The sequence below is a fragment of the Falco biarmicus genome, chromosome 5 (assembly GCF_023638135.1).
Source record: "Falco biarmicus isolate bFalBia1 chromosome 5, bFalBia1.pri, whole genome shotgun sequence".
Classification (NCBI taxonomy): domain Eukaryota; kingdom Metazoa; phylum Chordata; class Aves; order Falconiformes; family Falconidae; genus Falco; species Falco biarmicus.
Genome location: NC_079292.1, coordinates 92,580,559 through 92,587,836, shown reverse-complemented (window position 1 = coordinate 92,587,836; position 7,278 = coordinate 92,580,559).

Genomic DNA, 7,278 nt, shown 5'->3' with positions numbered 1-7,278 from the left:
TGCTTGGCAGGAGAGTCTAATGAGAAGGAGAACTACCAGTGGAAGGCTGAGTAAATGATCACAGACTGGGGAACATCAAGTTGAATAGCTTCACTTTAGTCACTGGACAAAATCCTCTTGGGATGTGCACAGAAGGTGATTTGGAACAGTCCACATAGATTGGGTAAGGTTAAATCATGCCTGCCCAACTTGATTTCTTTCTGTGATAAAATTATTTGATTTGTGGATAAAGGGAGAGTAACAGATGTTACTTACACCAAGTTTGGCAAAGCCCTCAATGCTTTCTTGCTCAGTATTCTTGTATTCAAGTTAGGACATTGTGGTCTGGATGGGTGGACAGATAGGCTTTTTAATGGATTTCAGCAATTTGGAGTCTGTAAAGACAATAATGAAGAACTGTTTTGTAAATTGGTCAACCATCTAATTTCTGACCTTCAGCAATGTCACTCTGCATGACAAGTCCATTATAAAGAGGGACAAGGTAGCTTTTTTTATATTACTGTGGAAAATAAATGGTTATGCCCTTGTTCTCATGGGCCCCATCTTCTTAGTACATTATATACACAGCCAGCAGTACAACAGGTGTGGTTATGTTTCCCTTTATTTCATTTTTTTAAAAATTAGATTCCCTTGCATTTTGTTCTAAGCCTATACTGAAGGTACTGTTTTGCATACCTTTTGCATAGGGCTTAGTGCCTAAGTGGAGGTGCTTGACAGACGAATACAGTTCTAGACCCCTTTGAACTGTGTGCTGCTCCAGAAGGACCCTGTGCCTGAAGATGAAATTGATGTGATTAAGAGGTAGACAAAAGATTAGGAAAAGACCCAGAGGAGAATATACATGTGAAGAATATCTCAGAAGGTTGAGATTTTTTCTGCATTTGAGCCCCAGGAGAAGATCTTCCTATAAAATCTCATTTTCTAACAGGCCGTGCACATTAGTTTTGGCATCAGGTTGCACATGATATTAAAAAGGGAGCTTCTATTTGTCACAGCTGCAAAACCCTCTAAAACAGCTTTTAAGTCTATCATGTAATAAAATCAGGGAAAGTCTTGATCATATCTTTTCCTGTCAGGAAGTGGCCCCAGTGTTACTGATTGACAAAAGGCATTTGAGATAAAAATAGAGAGTTTTAAAAGACAAGCTGACAGATTATTCCATACTCAAATAGTTATATAGAAGTATATAGGGAAGGAACTGCTGGAATAATGAACAAAGAGAAGGACAGAAACAGAAAAATATTTATTCCTTCCTGCTAAAGAAAATCCAGACGTACAGGAGGTTAAAATGTGAAGACAAATGCACATCTAGAGGAAGTATTTCTTAGCATAGATCATCAAAATGGGTGTCAGAACCCCTTACCACCAACAACACTGACATGACTGTTGTAAGTTTAAGGATTTATTTAATTAGCTATTAGCAATATCCTTTGATCAGTCAGTAGGAAGGCTAGTCTGATATAGGTAGACACACTTAAATATAAACAATTTTTTACTTTAACATCCAATCATATGCCTGAATCTTTGGACTTAAGTCTTTGGAAATTATTGGTGAGGTAAAGTTTGAAAAGATCTTCCCAAGAAAATTCAGAGTTCCTGACTATATCACTTTACCCTTTTCCTTTTAGTAGTGAAGAACTGTGCTATAGTTACAAAATGTCCTCATGTTTCAGCATTCATATATATCTTTGAGTTTAAATAGATGATCTATTTTGTATTATGAGAAGGTAGATCTGACACTAGCTCCTTTGGTCTGTATTGATTGCTCTGCCAGGAAAAGCAGCACCATTGTGTCTACATTTGTACTACTTTTCTAACGGAGTGCTCCCTCAGGCCATCCTAATACCCAGTTCACCAACTACTGGTGTTGAAAAGCCCTCTTAAAACACTCAAAAATCACTTCCAGCAATGCTTTCTTTACCTGAGCAGTGTTCAAGGCTATAGAACTTGCCTTTCATGAAGGAAAAATGTTGAACAAAGCCATAAATGGCAACTCCCTTCGGACTGATGAAAAGGGGGAAATACGTTGCTACCATATGTAAAAAGCATTTCAGAGTATTATACCTTTGCCCTTCACAGAGAATAGGAGGAGAACATCCAGGCTGGTTATGAGAAGGTGGTGACTAAAGGTCACAGCACAGCCAAATAACCCACGCAGACCACATGCCTTCTTTCAGCATGGATTCCAGCAGACCATGGGTCTGATGAAACTGTTATGTGCTAAGACCAGCTAGGATCACCATCTGCAAGCTGGTCAGCCACTCCTTTCATCAGCCCCTCCCTGGTGAGATCAGTATTTGTTAAAGGTCAGTTGCTTTAGCATGACGATTGACACCCAGGTATGTGTGTACAGGCTGTTCGGAGCCAGTGCCAGTGGCTGACACAATGCCATGAAGGTGACCTTTTGCACACTGACTTTCATGATCCATTCCTGATTATTTCATATGTGGAATATCATGTGGTCTTACTGATGGGAGTTGGTGAGGCTCATCCCAAACACTGAGACATAGGAGGAATAAGCATGCCAGTGTTCGCAAGCACCTCAGCTACATCCCCAGTGCATCGCACCAGTGAGCCAGTCTCTGTCCTTCAACAAGCCCGGACACTGTTCCCAGTAGACCAAGTACCTGAAAAAAGAACAGTAACTGAATAAAGAACTAACTCTTATCTGAATCCATTAGATTCCGGTTTGTGTCTGTCATAAAGGACAATACGTGGAAGCAGTATGTACGTCTATGTGCAGAAGCAGCAGAGGTGGAGTTCTGGGAAAATTATGAGTAGCTGTGATCTCATTGCTTTGTGAAAAAGACTCAGTTCAAATTCTTCTGCTTACATCTGCCTTGCACCTCCTTAAAACCTATTCTTGTCATTTTATTGTCTTTTAGTTCAAGTGCAAGAAGATTAATTATATCCCACTTAGTCTTTGCATCTTTGAAAAGTTTGGATTTTTCACATTTAATTCAAGTTCTAGCATTTGCCATGTAACATCATCATCTACAGCCAAAAATCTTATTGCAGGTTTCTTTAGAAACCTAGTCTGAACTCAGTTTATAACCAGCTTAAGCAAACAGTTGAAAATAAAACCTTCAGCCTGTAATGCACACTTTACACTGATTTAATGTAAAAATGGCCTCAGAAATTGGATATTTGTGATTCTTTTCTCGTTTTCTGACTGTAGCTGTACTGTGAAGCTCTTTCCTTAATGAAAGAGAAAAAAAACCCTCTCCTTTGCTCCTCCTCCCCTGCCCTCCTTCCCTACAACCTTCCTTCCCTGCTTCCTCTCCCCCTCCTTTTCCTCCCTCCCACCCTTCCTTTCCTTCCTCCCTCCTTCCTTCTTCCTCCCACATGATTTGATCATATCACAAACACCCTGATACCTAAGCACCCATGTCTGTTCCTTGTTAATCCCCAAATGTCTGCATTAGCACTTACTAAACTTTTATGATCACTAAATTCCAGTTTTATTTCTGCCAAAGAAGTGTTTCTGTGTTTTGGAATCTGTCAACTCAAAGATACTAAAAATGTATCACAACATCACGGTACTACAAAGTTGCATCCCTGCTGTAAAGCAAAGTTTTAAAATGGTGAGCAACTTTGTCTAAAGTTTGGAGTTAAATAATCATTCTCCAGTGTTTAGCCATTATATTGTCCCAAAGTTTGGAAACAATGTCTGTGAAAATCAGCTTTCCTGACTAACTCACAGGGGCACTGCTCTGAACTCTGTGTGACAGCAACCAGTTTCTTCTGCAGCATGCATAGCCCTGATCAGCAGGGCTGATTCCTCTTGGCTAGTTTGAGCCCTGCTGTGGCCAGCAAGCATGGCAGTGTGAAAGCCACACATATGTGCTGTCAACTTTCTGCAACCAGGGAAAGGCTGGATCATGAAAAATTGCACATGAACTGCAATTTAAGCAAAAGCAGCCAAACTAAGGTGGGGTGTAGATTCAGCGACTTGGGAGGAAGCCCTCATACTTTTTTTAATGACAGGCTGAACTATTTCAGTCTTCTGTATCACACAAACTGTGAACTCTGCGAAACACAGTGAGCTTAGCACTTCAGAAAGTCGTCTTTGAGGCTACAAAGCAAAACCAGCCTCCCGTTGCCTTGTCAGTATGCCTTAAGCAAGGCACTCAGAGAGAACAGTTTTCAAAATTAATGTTCTTGTCCTAATTACCAGTATACAACATTTTGTTGAAGCCTAGTAGGAACTTTATGAAGACCCACACCCTCCAAATTTCTTCCAGAGACCTTTCAATATGCTTCAGCTGGTGTCCTTCGGCAGGGAAGGGCTCCCCAGTTTACTGGTGTGCAAGGTGACCCAGAAGGCAGATGGCGCTATCAGGTGTACCCTTAATCCCAGGGGTTACAAGGCTATTTTTCACACTAGGGATCAGAAAAACATCAAGACAGATGTACAGTTTAATACTATTTGCTAAGTGGAATTAAGCAAATATTTTTAGCTCAATTTTTTTTTCCCTGTAAATATAAAACTCATCTCTTCAGTACTGCAGCAATTAATGTGGTTTGTATATGTATATATTTAAGCCTATACAAATTCATACTAAGCTCTAAAATGCTGGTGGATGACAAAATACAGGCACAAGACCAGATGGGAGAGGAGAAATTACAGGAGACAGTAATGATGGACTTACTTTTTCATTTTCTGTGGGGATGAGGAGTCAAAGGCAGCTATTAATGTTTGAATAATAAGGGACAATGATCAATTGTGACTTGAGAGGTTCAGGCCAGACATCAGAAAAAAAGTTCTTACCAAGGCGTGGTGCAGCACAGAAACAGGTACACAGAGGAGTTTTTGGATCTCCATCTTTAAGATTTTCAAGAGTCTGGAAGACAAAGTCATGGTGGACATAATCTGATATTTGATGATCACAGATGTCCTTTACAACTATTTTTTCTATAAGCCAATGGATAAATCTTGCTAGAAATCTGCTAACCTCAAATCTTTCATTCACTTCTTAATCATTCGCTTTTCCTATACCTTCAAATTCAAGCTGATTTGTAAAATTCTCCTGTAGATAATGCCACTGTTAGTGATCCGAATCAATAGTATTTATTTGTGGGAAGAATTAGTCCAGTCTATTTCACCTCTAGGTGAAAACCTAGAGCTTTATTTGTCAAGCACTGAACACTTAAAAAAAAGGATGAAGGGTGACTGAGTCAAATCTCCTTCCAGAAGAGTTTTTCCAGGCAAGCTAGTGAATTTTCTATTATTTATCAGAAGCATAATGGGAGAAGCGAGAGAACACTATACAACACAAATGAGAGCAACACTGGGCAAGTACTTAAATTGTTGCTTTAACTTGTTTACTTCTGTAAAAGACATAGATAGTGATGGGTTTGTTACTGTTTTTGTTATAAAAATCTGAAAAAAATAACACATTATGGGGACTAAAGCTAGATATTGCAAACAAAAAACCCCCAACCCAACTGCAAATAGAAAGCTATTGTTTTAGTATATTAGCAATTTTATTGATATCTAATAAACAAGCAAATCTTTGTTTACATCTGAGTTCCTCAAGAGCACAGAACGCCCTTTGATAGGAGTTTATGGGAATTCATTAATCAGGATTCATCCCGTTAGTTTGACTTGCAGTTTCTTTGCCTTGGTTGCTTTAATGTGCAATGTAAGATGAAGCCCTTACCCAGACTAGAAAGGAAATCTTAGTAATAATTTATGAAATGGTGTAAACACCGAATTCGGTGAACTACAATTAACCATAGTTATACATGCAAAACTGGGCTATTTGCGTCTGTTTTGCATGTGTATTACTGAGACAACTCTCTGTACCTATGTGAATTTTAATTGCAGGCAGCTATAGCTTATATGTCACCTCACCACCCAAAGTAGGTCATTCCACCAACATGAAAATATGTCTTCTCCAGGGAGCTTGTACTGCAGTTTTCACTAAATATTCAATGACTGTAAAACACAAGGGCCTTGATAGTTCTTATTTTGACCTGGAGGTCAGTGTTTGAAACTCTATACAAATTTTGTATAAAGAAATTTCTGAAGTGGATTGCTGTGGAAAACCAGCTTTAATTCAAAAAATTTAACATGAACCTGCATGTGACAATCCAAGCAATTTATCAGCTAATGTCCCTGACTGCTACTAAAGAAACAAACACAAAAATTGACCCATAATATTTATTTTAGACATAAAGAAGCAAACAATGTGCTCCATATATTTATTATTTTTATTGTCAGCAAAATACTACTCATTTTATTACAAGCATCTGGATCAAGACATTCATTCTTATCACATCATAAACTCAGAAGCTGCTTCAGTAATGTAGAAGATAGTTTGAGGTTAGCCGTTTCAAGGAGAGGAGGAATGTCTACTTTGAAATTATTGCAATATTGTTAGTAGGGAGAGGAAAGACACCTTGCAATGGTAAGGAGCACCAAGACTGTTTTAGAACTTTAGGATATAACTACATTACAAAATGCAAAAATTTGAAGCAAATACTGAAGCAGCAAATTCTTGCAGAATATATACAGCAAAGGTGCTTTGCCTTTGTGTGACTGTAGTCATTGCTGTTTCCAAGACTGAGCCAGATTGCATTGAGCCAGCCCAAATGTTATTCTAGTCTAGTGCCTCCTGTTACTTCATCATCTGAGGGTCACGTGGTCACAGCTCACATGTATGCATACCAGCAGGAGAGGGCAGGTACTCCACATCTGGCAGAATGGTGTGCCCACTGTATCTGCTGACTTTTCCTACCTCAAATTTTCTTCTACAGCTGTTTATTCTCCAGATCAAATAAATTATGCTAAAAATACTCTGCACCACGCATTATCAACAAAAAGGCTGGAGAATCAATTACTATTGGTAAAATACGATCTTTTTCCAGGATTTTTTTTTTTTTAATATGCAAGTCACCTCAGGAAACTGGAAGCCAAGCTTCAGTAATAGTCGGGGAATTTTTTTACCATGAGGGTGGCGAAACAGTGGCACAGGTTGCCCAGTGAGGTGCCCAGGTCCCATCCCTGGAAGACTTCAAAGTCAGATTGGAAGGGGGTCTAAGCAACCTGATCTAGCTGAAGGTGTCCCTGCCCACTGCAGGGGGTTGACTAGATGGCTTTTAAAGGTCCCTTCCCACCCAAAATATTCCATTATTTTCTATCTTATTTACATTAGGCAACTCCAAAGACAGGAAATAAATCACACAGTTCTGATGCTGCTCTGAGCAAAGAGTCTGAAAGCTAACTATCACAGAGTGTAATTTTACAAGAGAAGGTACTTCCTTAAACATATC